The following is a 14,702-nucleotide window of genomic DNA, read 5'->3' as shown; positions in this document are numbered from 1 at the left end:
ATGTTAGAATAATACCGCTAAAGGCTTGAATTTTGCTTTTCTTACGACCCCCCTTTGATGAACCCGCTAGAGCGTGTCGGCTCCCAGGACGCGAATAGCACCTGATAGATAGCAAGGTCCGGAATGCAACTCCCCCCCCCCCGTATGTAGCTCGCTTCCAAGAACAGAAGCGCTGTGTTCTATTCAACAACTGAAAGATGCCTTCACACTCACAAATTGCAAATTGTTACTAGAATAGATGTTTGAAGGTGTCATAGTGATCGGAGATGTCCATCATCACACCAAGTTCAAAGAAACCTAATAAAGGGGTGTGTTAAACATGTCATAGCTGATTGTTTGATATGCATTTTGTATATATGTAACTGATGTACATAATTCACTCTCTTGCGTCCCTCGAGGTCTAGACATACACGTCGCGGGACGTGAGACCGAGTTGGCCAACTGAGACTTTTGCTTTGCAATAAACCATAGCTTTGGGAATACAACCTTGTGTCTGGTGTATTTATCGTGTGTTGTGTCTCGCCTTGTTTCCATAGACGTCAGGGTTCTCTAGGGGCCCCTTTCAAGCCAACATGGGTTTTATCTAGTGCGGTGGTTGTGGCCAACATGTATACTTTTGGGTATGTAGACACTGCGCACAACCACTGCAGCTTATCAAATTTATACTTCACACCCACACAATCGATTATGTATCTGGCAGGTGTGGCCAGCTCCCAGAGTTTTGGGTACAAATTCAGTACATGCTACATTTACAATGTTTCCTTCTATGGGTGTGCTACTGATTTTTAGGCAACCATGGGTGTAATATGCTGCAGTGATTGTGGCTAGGGCCTAGAGTCTTGGGTGCATGGCCATAGGCCGGATGCTATACTTACAAGACTGTAGGCTCTGGTCACAGCCACCGCAGCATGTCATAGCAATCAGTATACCTGTAGTATTCATTATTAATCAGATGGTTGTGGGGAGTGTGTACAGTCTAGGCTGCATGGCCAAAGGCCATGCACCCAAGAAGAAACTTCTAAGCACTGGACTTATAAGCCACTTCACATCCATATATTGAAATGTATGGACATACACCTAAGATTTTCGGCCCTGCCCACAATCACTGCAGGATTTCACAGCTACAGAGACACCCCTAGTATTGAACATCACTCAGGTGGCTGTGGGGAGGTCCTGCAGTCATGCGTGCATGGCCGTAGGCCATGCACCCAACAGCACAGTTATATGTAGTGTACTTACAAGGCACAATAGGTGTGATATGGTGTGGTGGTGCATCACTCAGGCGGCTGTGGGGAGGGGCTGCAGTTATGGGTGCATGCCCCCAAAAGCATATTTGTACGTAGTGTTGTTATATACCCCAATGGATGTCATATGGTGTGGTAGTAGTGGCCAGAATGTAGAGTATTTGAACAAAGTAATACGCACTGCAGTTGTAAGCACCTATGGATTTTATATACTTTATAACCATTCATTGATAAATCTTTGGTCTCACACTCACGTTTGTAGCCTGTGGCTACAAACTGCTGCAGCATATCACAGCTATAGGTACACTTGTACTATGCAACATCATTAAGATGGTTGTGGGGAGAGCGTAGCATTTTGGGAGCATGGCCGAAGGCTATGCTCCCAAAACCAACTTTGTACGTAGTGAAATTACAAGGCACAATGCCCTGGACCCAGAGTGTTGCCTGCATGTCCAAAGGCCATGCACCGTACACTGAAGTCATAAGCAGTGGGGTTATAAGTGAATATGGGTGTGGTGTAATGCGATAGTTGTGTACATGTCCTAGCGTCTTGGCTGCATGGCGGCAGACGATGGTCCCAAAAGTTAACTTAAAAGTAGTTAATTTACAAGGACCATGGTTTTGATATGCAGCGATGGTTGTGGGTAGGAACCATACTCTTTATACCTTGGTCGTAAGGCGTAGGTTGTAGGTTACACAACCAAGATGCAAGGGCCAGCCTACAGCCACAGCAGCACATTGCTACCATAGATTTGACGTGTAGGTTCGCTTGTGTACAAAATGACTGCTAATATACATACGCCTTACTTTATTCCGAATCCATATATGTTTAAAATGCCTTTAGTACTTGGCGGAAGTATCCTTTGTTAATTTCTGTGGTAAAAGAAAAAGGCATGTTAGTTTTTGTATGTTATGAAAACTTACTACATTGCATAATAGACAGTTAACTTTTTTTTTTGGACCCTCATATTTAGTTTACAAACAGGTGTACTGTGCATTCCGCTCAGTTTCTGTGTTTTCTTTTCTAATCCTTGGGTCTGAGGAAAAAAAATCCTTTTCGGATTAAAATAAACCTTTATTTGCTATGGTACTTACTACTTCCTTGTTTCCTTTGAGTGCTTCCTTCTTCTTTCTGATTAATGTAATGTTTGTTGCCTTGCTGCCGATTTTTTACAACAGTTAGATACCTGTAGGCATATTCTAACTGTGCATTTGTTCTTATAAATCTGTGATATTCATTTATTTATGTCGTTGTTAGATCCTCTTGGGCAGTTAGATACCTGTAGGCGTATTCTAACTGTTTGTAGTTTTTCACATAATTTTTTGGTAATCTTGAAGTACACATTATTTATTACATTTTGGCTTTAAGAAGATTAAATACGCATTTGTAAGATTAGCTGGCAATCTCTGCTTTAGATTAATGGTGCCATCATTACATTCGAACCATCCACATTTCTTTTTAATGTATGCTGTGTAGTGACCTGCATTGGTTGTAGCTCCTGCATGGTAGATAATACCTATTGTTGTAAAGGTTTTCTTTCCAAGTGACACTTGACCGTGTGTGAATCCAGTCAGTTTGCAGTTGTTTTTAGTACCATCTGCATTATAACGTAGAAGCATAAGTATTATGTAGGCACTATCTAATTGTATCAGTAAGGTGGAGCGATTGTCTGAATTGCAAATAGTACATAATCTGCCATGGTTTGCATTCTGTACAAGTTGCTGAAATGGAATAGATTCACAATTAGGTATGTAAATAATACACAAATCGCTCTTTTGGGATTTGTTCCTGTATCACATTGCTACAGAGAGTGCATGTATGTTTCCACATGTACAACATCTGGAAGATATCTTTTACAGGTATGCTTTTGTTTTCTAATTCTAGTAGTAAGTACATTAGAAATTCTTGTGGATCTTCTTGTGAGTTTATAGTGAATCTCAACATTCTAGCACAGTGGTCCAATTCTTGCCTTATTCCATGCACACTGTACGTGTTGTCAGGATTTTTGGTTGCGTTTCTATGAAGCACTAACATTTGCAAACACAATTGGTCTGTACTGTGTAAGTAAATATTGTTAACAATTGGTGGCAATTGAAATAGAATAGTCAATGCTACATTTTCATAGCAATTTTACCCCAGTTCATTTGCAAATTTGAATGGACCAGCTAGTTCTGCATCTGAGTGAATTTTTCAGAGTTTCTGTTCCTTCTTTGAAGATCTACCTGGTTCACATTCCCTAATAGGTTCTTCTTTGTTTGTGGTAATTGATGAAGCTTTAGCTTCTTTTGTTTTCTTTGAGGGATTTGCTGTTCGATTCTGTTGCATTTCTGTTTGATTTAGTTTTCTTTTACCACGTTTTACTTTATCTGGAACAGGATATTGTTTCATATGGGGGGTGTACAGTGAACACAGTCTATTGTATTCTACAATGGAAGGAATATCAGCTTTGACTTTATTCGCATCAAAGTTCATTAGCAATAGACCGTCAAGTCTATGTAAGCGTGATAATGCTACGTAGGTCATGCCTTCTTTAGAGGCTGCGGTTCCTATATCTGTCAATGCTTTGTCTAGGGTAGGACCTTGGGATTTATGAATGGTAACTGCATATGCAAGAGTTAGAGAAAATTGTTCTCTACGTACATACATGTTTTTGAAGAGAAGGAATCGAGCAATTGAGCACCCTATCCTTTTTACTTCTGAAAGTTTATCAAACCGAATATTGACAAACTGAATATTGCTGTCACGTGGGTATGATTGAAAGCCAACAACTGTACCCAGTGCTCCATTAACTAGCCCTTGCTCAACGTCAAGGTTACCGTTTAAGCATTGCTCTACAATTTAAGGATAATTTTAATATTTTTTCCAACCCAGCTGTGTTGGAGCTTGAATTTTCTAAACTACTTAGTCTTGTTGTGGCTTGCTCACACATGGGTACTGTCATACCATGTATGTCTAGTTTGTCTGTAGCCCTAATTTCCATTATTGGTTGCATTTCTTTATTTAACATTGTTTCATTGAATTTGAAACAGCTTGCAAGAGTTGGAATTAAGGCCATACAATGGACATTTTTGTGCACCAATTGTTCCATAACATCAGTTGCACATGCATTATCACCATAAAGTGCATGAATGTGCCGGTTTTTCAATACTACTTGTGCTTCTTGCGATAGTATACCAACTCTAATACTTTTCAAGATGTTGACATAAGTGAGATCTGCAGATTGCTGCATGTTCTCTGTTAATTCTCTGTATTGGAAATGTTGCCAAAGGTTGACTTTTCCTATGCTGCCAACAGTTTTACGGCACAGTTTTTGGCCTCAGGTTTCCAAAAATGGGTTCACCTTTCACTGGTGTCAATTGTAGAAGATCTCCGAAAACGATAATGTGCTTCCCTGCAAAGAGTTCTTCTTTGTTATTTTGAAGTACTTCCTGCAATCTGAGGTGAATCAAAGCCAACATTAGGTTGGAGACCATGCTCACTTCATCTATTAGTAGCATTTTAATTTGTTTCAATACTCTGCGTACTTCCATTGCAGCTTCTACAGAAAGTTTGTAATAGTCTAGTTTATTTTGATGCTCTACTGGAAGCAGTAGTAATCGGTTTAAAGTGACACCGCCTATGTTGTAGGCAGCTAAACCTGTGGGGGCCGTTACAACAGCTGACAGTTTGTTGTTTGTCAATTGTTGAAGAAACTTGCTGATGATTTTGATCAAGAATGTTTTTCCTGATCCAGCTTCACCACTCACATACAGCAGTATAGGTTTGTAATTTTGGCAGTTACATTGTTTATTTTCATGTTGTACACCATTTACAATTTGTTTTGTTACGTCTTCAAAAATGGTGCGCTGATCTTTGTTGAGTTTTGCTTGTTGTACAGTTAAGTCTTCTGTATCTTCTTGATACTGATACATGGTGTTTTCTACTTCTGCCATAGCTACTTTCGCCTCATTTGCTATTAGTGGTTGTCCTATTGGTTCTTGACTTCCTGTTACAGAAGGCTGACTACTGTCGGAAGAGTCCTTATCTAGTTGGGCCTGAAGTTCTTCTTCTTGTTGCTGCTCATTGTGTAACATTGTTTTGTACTGCGTAAAGTTCACATCAGTGATAGCGCTTTTATTTGCTTTGAAAGCATCTTCATAGCAGTCAAAGTTATCTAGTAGGTCTTCCTCTTTTTTCCATGGTTTAAAAAGTTGTAACAGAGACATGTAATACAGTTCTTTCTGTTGAGGAGTTTTTAATGACAATTTTAGATGATTAATTAAGCTTTGTTTGGTAAGTTTCACTAAGCTCCCTTCACAATCGGTCCCTCTATATCTATGTTTGCTTTCATCGGGTTTTATATTATTTTTGTATGAAAAGTTTTGAGCTATGTGTTATAGACACATGTTTTCCAAAGTGCTACACCTGTTCGGTTAGTATGTGTCCAGTAAATTGTTTTTTAGAATGTCTTGGCTGTTGGGATCATTTATGGCAATTGTTTCTATGTCCTCATATGATTTCAGCACTCTTTTCCTAGATTTAGCAGGACCAAGACTTAGCCATACTATGTTGTGTGATTTTCCATACAAAGCAGTACCGTTTAAATGACCTGCTGCTTCATAGGCGCCACATTCTCTATGCAAGAGCATTTTTATGCCTAGGCTGTACAATTTCTGTGATAGTGTTTTGTCTGATGCTAGGGCATCCCAGAGGTCTTGAAGCTCTGTTTTTTCTGCTTTTGTTAAGTAGGCTGTAACATATCGTGCAACAGCAGTAGAATTGTCTGCAATGTACTGCACATTTATGTTTGCATTCCATAAGAGGGCAATGATTGCATTGTAATCATTGATATATTTTGATTCTTCTGTTCTTTTTATGTAATATGTGTTCTTAGGTGATTTACCTTTAACACTATGTCGAACTGAAGACATGAAGTTGTTTACTTCACCTGTTTCTGTAACTGGTCTAGGGAAACCAAAGTGGCATTTGGTGTAGTATTTACCTTTGTTTTTGTATTTGCTGCGACAATATTTAACACATTTGTGTCTTTGAAATTGTAAAATCTGCCCAGGCAACTCTCTATGTGTCTGTTGTGAAGGGATTTCATAAGTGACATATTTTTTGGTTAAACTGCAAAACAGTGCCATCACTGTTGTGACCAAATTTAAGTGCACCTTTGATCCATAACAGCATGTGAATATGTGATGCTCCTCTCGCTTGATATTCTTTTCTCCAAAAGAAGTGTTGCATTTCTCCAAGGGGAGGAACAGTTTTATTGCAAATAAAGTGTAGCATGGCAATGAAACAATGATGGAAATATCTTGACACATTCACTGGATCTAGAGAGCAAAGTTTGCCAGGTATTAATATATCTATGTTGTTTTTGTTGCTGTTTGCTATGCGTAGGAACTCATGTAAATCTTCCCATGCATATTCTACACAACTTAGTGTAACAAACCAAGTCGGTGGTCCAAGCTTTCTGATCATACAATGCACGTCTCTGTGCCGTCAGAACCAGTATTCCTTTGTACCACGCATGTTTGCAAACAAATTTATACTTGATCGTAAAACCTCATCTTTTTCCTGTACTTTTTGTATTAACTGCATAGCTGACATGTTTTGAAAGTGGGTTCCAGATTTCAAAATGTATGCAACTCCGTAACATAGCGTTGCTAATTCACTTTCATAGAGTAGGTGGAATATGTATTCCACATTTTGTCTAAATCTAGGATCTTGCGAATACATTCATAGTGAGCGGTATTCCGATGCCCCAATCTGAGTGTTTGGCAACATTTTTGTGTTTTGTAACACATTTTGATAGAGGAAGTAAAGTTTCAGTAGTTACGCCTCCTTTGTTCTGCTAAACGACTGTATTAGCTGGTTTGTTCCTACGTTCTCTACAAACTCTACTACAGATGGATGCTTAGATTGGACACTTTTCTTTTTATTTGCTCTAATTCTGCGTTCCTTTATACAGACTTGCTTTTTGGTAGGCATTCTTTGGTGTTAGTTGAAAAAAAGAAGGCATGCTTTGGTCTGTTGTACAATGTATGTGTGTTGTGTGCATGCATGCATGATTTTGATGGGGAAGCTGTTTGTCGTGGTGTGCGAATGTGCATTGGACTCTTACAATGATTTGGGAAGTCTATTTTTCTATTTATATAGCACTACAATGTGCTTCAGATGACAATACAAAATGGCCTAGTGGTGACGAGAAGCATTATTTGTAAACAAAATGACATACAATTGAAATAGCTATTTCTTTCCTAGTACTAACATTCTAATGATTACGTATGTTTGAGTCCCAAACACACAGTGATTTGTTAGCCATTCTGCCCGTTATTCTTTTTTTAACAAATGGTGATTTGTGAGTAGAATGGTGCAGAAATCAATGTTTGCTTTGGTGCCCAAAGTTATCAAATAACCCACGCACCCTCCTTGAGGAACAGTTAGAATATAAAGGTAGTACTGTACTTGCCTTTTTTTGGAAAAGACAAGGTTTTTTGGGATATGTCGTTTACAGTGTAGATGCTGTTGCTTCCCAAAAGAGTATTCTTCACTGCGATTGAGAAAAACATTTTTATTCATTTTGTGTGTTTAAAGCAGTGATTACTCTGTACATGTTAATTGTGCATCATTTGTCAGAGTATTCTCCTTTTGTATTGCAACACAGTGCATGTGTGCATTTCACTTCACTATGTGCTGTCTTTGTATGTTTTGTGCAGTATGTTACTTGCAAGTCCTTCAGAAATGAGAACAATTTTAAGGTTATGAAAATGCCTTGTTTTTTTAAAGCTATTTTATCTATAGGAGAGAGGTTTGTAAGCAATAGAACATTATAGTAGATGGGAACACATTTTCTACTTTCAAATTATAAGTATGATGCTGAAAAATCGGGAGACCCTCAGAGGGAGATGTCACCACAGCAATCGGGAGCGCTTATTTTTCCCCATACGATCGCATTGCAAGTAGTATTACTGTAGGCCGTACAAGGTACACTACTCAGACATTTTGTAATGTAAACTCGAGTTTCGCGGTAAATAGGCATGCCTGTAACGTATGTATAAGTTATGCGGGAGACAATAAGATGTAGTGCGGTTTGCCAATTAAAAATCGGACATCTTGCACTTAAAATGGGAAGCGTTGGTATGTATTGCTGATGCAAATTGGGTGGCATTAATTTGTTTAAATGAAATCATAAGGGTTGCACATCTTCTCTGATTAAAATATGCATACCTGTACTCTATACTCATGCATGTGCGCATGCATGGAGGTGTGTGTAGAAATCTGCGACACTTCCACAGTCGTTTGTGAGGTAGGTGCTTTGCAACGATATGTGACTTCCATTCAGAGTCATCGATAGTACATTTGAAGTGCGCAATGTTGCTGACGGAGTTAGATTTAGGGATGTTTAATGTGAATGGTGGATGGTTGTGTGACTGCTTAGTTGTGTCCAATGAGGGACTGGATTTGCGACTGATGTGGAAAGGGTAGAATGACTGGGTAAGAGTTACGTGCCGCACATAGACAATACTTGTCCACGGGTAGGGCGTGTCACATATAGGTTTCTACAGCAAATGCAGCATGCAAAGGGGACTGTAGGCATTAGCCAATCAGACGTTCACTTTGCTCTTTTGTGTCGAAAGACGGTGCGTATAGTGAAGATGGCAGAGGTGGAGAGGGTCAGGGTTTTGGTGTTCTGAGATATTTTTGTCCTTGGCTTACAGCACTATGCTGAGGGTAGGGATGTTGCACACCATTTCGATGTGAGAGGAGTGGAGGTGGTGTGGAGTGCTGAGGGTGATGGCGATGTTGCATCAATTCTACAAGTTTGCAGACAAATGCGTACAATGACCTCTCCTCATGTGGTACTTTTGCACTACGGTGCTTGCCATTTGGGGTACGTGAGTTCACATACTTTGTTGGAAGATTTAAGAGAGTTGGTTCAAGCACTCATGAACATCTTCCCAACTGCGAAAGTTATTTTTTCCGGTTTACTCCCTAGAGGAAAATGGGACAACAGGTCTGTTTTCTGTCCAGATCAAAGTATTGGGAGGTGTAACATCAATCGCGGCATGCGTGCTTTCATTTTACGAACTGGTATGATTTTCTGCAGCCACGACAACATTGATCCCAGTAATGCGGCTTATTTTGCAGCAGATGGTGTTGCACTGTCTTCTTTGGGAAATGCCATGTTCTTTTGGAATGTACGTCTTGCTTTAGAGAACGTTCTGTAATGGTTGTAGGAGGAAAGTAAGAACAAAACATTTAAAAAAGCCCCACAAAATAACAGGTGTCTGTAAAGCATCTGCCCAACAATAAAAAAGAAAAACCTTCAAGGGGAAAAGGGGATTATTACTTAACTGTACAGTCGTCATGCTCTGATCCTGTACTTGTCCACGGACATGGCGGTAGTTTGCAGGCAGCGCATATTACCAACAGGGATTCTGGGGTGGAGACGCATGCAAATGAGAAGGAGCGCAGCTAGGGATGGGTCAACACAGTTCCGTAGGTGTGTTCTGAAAAGGAGAGATTTAGTGAGACCGTCCTCTCCCTGACAGGAGACCACTCAGCTATGGCTCTGTGTGCTCGAAAACAGATTATCTGGATTTTGGGAGACTCATTGATACATTGGTTGAAGGTGCATGCAGAAAGTTTAGGTCTATCTACAGATCTTGGATTGCCTCATGCGGAAGTACACTGGCATGGCGTGCGTGGAATGAGATGGCTGGACTTGGTACCTCTCTGTGTTACTTTACTGACAGAGCGTCATCCTGATATACTTATCATTCATTGTGGAGGCAACAGTTTAGGCCACGTGTCTGGAATTTCTTTGCAATTTGCAATGAAGGAAGGCTTGCACAGATCATGGACATGTTCCCCAATTGCCACATACCTCTTTCCCGTATTGCAAAAGACAAATATGGCTGTGTTCTTCTGCATTTGGTCCAAAAATGGAGAAAGTGAGACACAATGTGAATAAGGCTGTTTGTGCTTTTCTAAGAGATGTTGGCATGTCCTCATTCCACAATGAAAACATTTTGTTTCGGAGCTCTTTCATTTTTCGCCGAGATGGCGTCCATCTCACATATGCTGGCAACCAAATTTTTCTTCACAATGTACAAAATGCATTGCGCCCTTTTTTGGAATCACCCTAACCTATTTGCTATTCGTTTTTCCCAATGTACAGTTTTTGAAGCAGACACACAACCACCAAAGGCTCTTTTCAGAGCCACCACTTACTCGCAGCGTAAAGTCCATTGATTTTACTCCACATGCACCCTCCATTTCTGTGTTCTTTCACTGTCCGCTGACTTTTTCAAAAATGCGCGGGGGGCTACAACTGTCACTTGCTAATTCTACTGTTAAACCCGAGAAAGGTGGCTCTGAAAAGAGCCATTTGTTTTAAATTTTTATTGTTTTCCACTTTCCTGCTTTTGGCCACACGATACACTAGGAGAGGAGGGCAAATGGGGGGTAAGGAAGGGGCACCAACCACGGGGATAAGAAGGGGCAGCTGGAGAGAGAAAGCTATAGGGTGATCTTTACTTGGGTAGGCAGCAGTTATTCTGATGCTCTGTGACCGTAGCCTCAAAAGCACTTTGAAAACTCTCCCCCCTGCAGAGTTCTGCATCACAATACATACACACTATTGCCATCTTTGAAAGAAAAGGGTCAATAGCATTTCAAATGGCTTGTGAGGCAGCTGAAGGGAGGCGCTCTCCCACAGGAGTGTCTCTTGTGGTGAGAGGATCGGGCACGGAGGATGCTGTGGAGGAACTTAATCTACTAGGTTCTTCACATGGCACCACCTTGCGAACGTCTGCACTGTGGAACAAAGTTAGGTGGCGCTTCATGGTGGTAGTAGCAAAGCTGTACACACCAGGTCTTCCACGACTCAGCACCAACTGGCACTGGTTACACCTGACCTGGTTCGCACGTGCTTTTGGTACGTTCCCACAAACGGAAAACAACCGTCACACCCACAACTCCTGGCGAGTACTTGTAGTGTGCAATTCTTCCACCTCATTCTCTTCTTCCTCCTCTTCCTCGATCTCTACATCCTCACCCGTATATCCGTCTGCAGGCCCTTAGGGAGGTGGTGGTGGTGGTGGAGGGTTTGGGGGTGTTGCTGAGGCTAATGAAGCGAAAGTAGCCATGGATGCCATAACAATTAGTTTTCCTATTGGTCACTAAAGCAGTTAAGGCAGCACAACTCAATCTGCTATAGCCAGAAGCACAATGAAGATGCGCTCAGGGGTGTGGCCATTTATAGGGGTGGAGGGATGCGCCTCATCACCATCTTCTTCAGCGAAAAGCATTCCAAAAATTTTACACACCATGTCCACAGGTAAGCTATTGTCTGCGATATGTGAAATTATATTTTTATACTGTACAATAATTTGCCTTGTGTGTATAAGTTGTTTTGTACTGTTGCGGAAGCACACAAACTGCGCAAATTAGTCCACACGCTCAGCGTAGGTGCGGTCACATGATGACGTCCTGAACACATCCGCGACAGAAATGTGTGTCCGCTGGACAGCAAATGCAGAGTAAGAGTGTTCGGGTTCTCAAACTAATTCAAAGTGCGACACAAGTGAGACGGCTGGTTAGGGACAGGCGCAATGTTTGCTGTACTTATGGTTGTACTGTGCATGTGCGTACAAGAAATGCTCACTGTACAGACAGGTCCAGTGTCCTTAGGACAACTCCATTTTGTTTGGCTACGAACATGCCGGCCACCGCGCCTGTTCTACGGACGGTACCATCTTGGCTGCGGACGATACGGACCGGTACAGTGTCCTTAACACACTCCCATTTTGCTCATTTACAGACATCCTGGACATCTGGTGTGTTCTACGAACATGTTATGTCGTTTGTAAGCGGTACGGCGAGGTAGAATGTCCTTAGGACGCCGCTTTCTGTTTCTTTACGCACAACTTACACAGATGGTTCTGTCAAACATCAATTCATCTTAGTTCACATTAGTACGGGTAGGTGTAGTGCCATTACAACATCCACATTCCATTGCTTACGGATAGGTCGAACAGGCGCGCTGTTCGCGAACATTTGAAGTCTTTTTTTTTTTTAATGTACTACTCAAACTCTTTAACTACAACTACTATACATAAACATTCCAAACACGCACGTCATTCCAAAGAAATACCGGGGGAAGCAGATTCTGACACAAATATAGGGGAATTTGGATTCAACACAGGCTGGTTATGAGGGGAAGATTTGTGAGGGGAAGAAGGGATGGATGTTTCGTCAAAACGTCTATTTTCTACTTGAAGGTTTGGGGATGGTTCACTAGGGAATGGAGAAGAGGACAGGTACAGGTGGGACAGTGGTAACATACTTTTCCTCTCACACAGTCCTCCACAAATTTCCTTAAACTTTTAAAATTCTCATTCAGTGTCTCCATTTTCAGTTCAATCCTTTTTAGCCTGTCTTCTTCTGTGTCGTTTGTTGCCCTTTCTTCTTTTCTATCCAGGTCTGTAAAAAATAAGTATATCTCTATTAAATGTCCATAAAATACTGGCCATTACTTTGCATGCGCAGAGTGCTGTGTACCATTGTTATCGCTATCTTCTGACATTTCCCCATGCGGAAAGTACTCTTCCAACCACTCCAAAGTACTCATCATTTCTGTGTCAAAACAACAAAAAGGCATTATTATTTCTGCACCACATGCCAAAAAAGTACACACACATATAAAAAAATGACATTCACTTACTATTTTGATGTTATTTCCCTTCGTCCTACTGCGTGCGTCCACTGTCAGTCTAGGCTGCAGAGTTTCTGTGAAGTAATTACGATGGAGGCATCCTCTGCCATACATATATATGTCCATTCAGTAAAAAAACGTTGTTAAAGAGATGTTACACTTCACATTGAAACCAGAAAACACAGCACATTCCCCAATTATGCTAAGCTAAGCAACAATGTTCCTAAAATGCTTTCCTAAGGGTACAATGACATCATATCATACATATACATAGGATAAGAAGGAATCCTGAAACACAGCAATTTTTTCTGTGCAGGAAGGTAATGAGGATGGTTATGAATAGTTTCTGGTAATACAACAGGTTTTTTTGCTTATGCTATGGTCCCTGTAGATGCTTCTATTGGTATACACTGTGGGCTCTTTGTGAGTAATGTACAATTATGCAGTAAGGGAAGCATTCATAGATGTTAAAGTAGCACAGTGTACAAAAATCTGCAATGGAAGCATATATCAATGTAGTAGTGGACATGGAATGATTTAGAATATGGCACCTTAGTCGCACATGTTGCCGGCAATGCCTACGTTTCTTTTTGAGGGCGTTCATGTATTGAAAGAACGCACTATTTCAATGGAATTTTTTTAGCAATGCATTGCTTAATTAACTATTTGGCATATGATAGTTCTGCAATGATGTGTTACATTTTTTGGCAAATATTCTAATGACAATCACTAGTGGAGGTGCAGCGTGAAAGGTAAATGCACATGTGATGTCATCAGTGATGTCATCAATGACATTTGTGATGCCATCTTTGATGTCCTGGGTGTTAGGCTTAGCAATGCACGTAGGTGGTGTGAGTTATGGTTGCTTAGCTTAGCATATTTGGGGAATGTGCAGTGTTTTTTGGTTTCAATGTGAAGTGTAACATCCCTTTAACAAAGTTTTTTTTACTGAATGGACATATATAGGTATGGCAGAGAACGAAAACAAAGGGGCTAAACATGTGATGTTCTCAGTGATGTCATCAATGACATTTGTGATGCCATCGTTCATATTCTGGGTGTTAGTGTTAGCAGTGCACAGTGGTGATGGCAGGTATGGTGGCTTAGTTTACCATAACTGGCGAATTTCAGGGGGTTTTCGGTTTTAATTTGAACTATAATGGGGAGGTGGAAACGTTTTTTTTAGTGAAGTGCACAGGTTTTTGGTAGGGCAACTTAACCAGAACGTCCCCTTAACAAAGTTTTTTTGTAGTGAATATATATATATATATATATATGTATATATATATATATATATATATATTTTCACTACAAAAAAACTTTGTTAAACAGACGTTATGGTTAAGTTGTCCTATAAAAACGTATGCCATTCTGCACAACAAATTTGTAAAAAGGACGTTATGATTACAAGTAAAATCTAAAAACCCATATACTTTTTTTGCAAACTTTGGTAAGGATTCGTCCAGGGGGAGCAGAGTTATAAGCCGCCCAAAAAGTGCTCTTCCTATGGAAACAGCAACTTAACCATAACTACATGGCCACTACCGTGGCCATGTAATAGGGAAGGGAACAATGACTCAAGAATAATTAAGTAGATAGAGGGAAGATTCCGGGGAGGACACTCAAGAAGAGAGAGGTTACCGGGGAGGACACCCGAGAAGAGAGAGGATCTGCCTTATTCCTACGCTTTTTATACAAGCGGCTAGAAGAAACTTGTGTCCAGAGTCCCAAATAAAGGGGAACGAATAGG

The sequence above is a fragment of the Ambystoma mexicanum genome, chromosome 7q, assembly GCF_040938575.1.
Source record: "Ambystoma mexicanum isolate Mex_15411 chromosome 7q, UKY_AmexF1_1, whole genome shotgun sequence".
NCBI lineage: Eukaryota > Metazoa > Chordata > Amphibia > Caudata > Ambystomatidae > Ambystoma > Ambystoma mexicanum.
The sequence above is the reverse complement of the archived record's forward strand: the minus strand, read 5'-3'. Positions refer to the sequence as shown.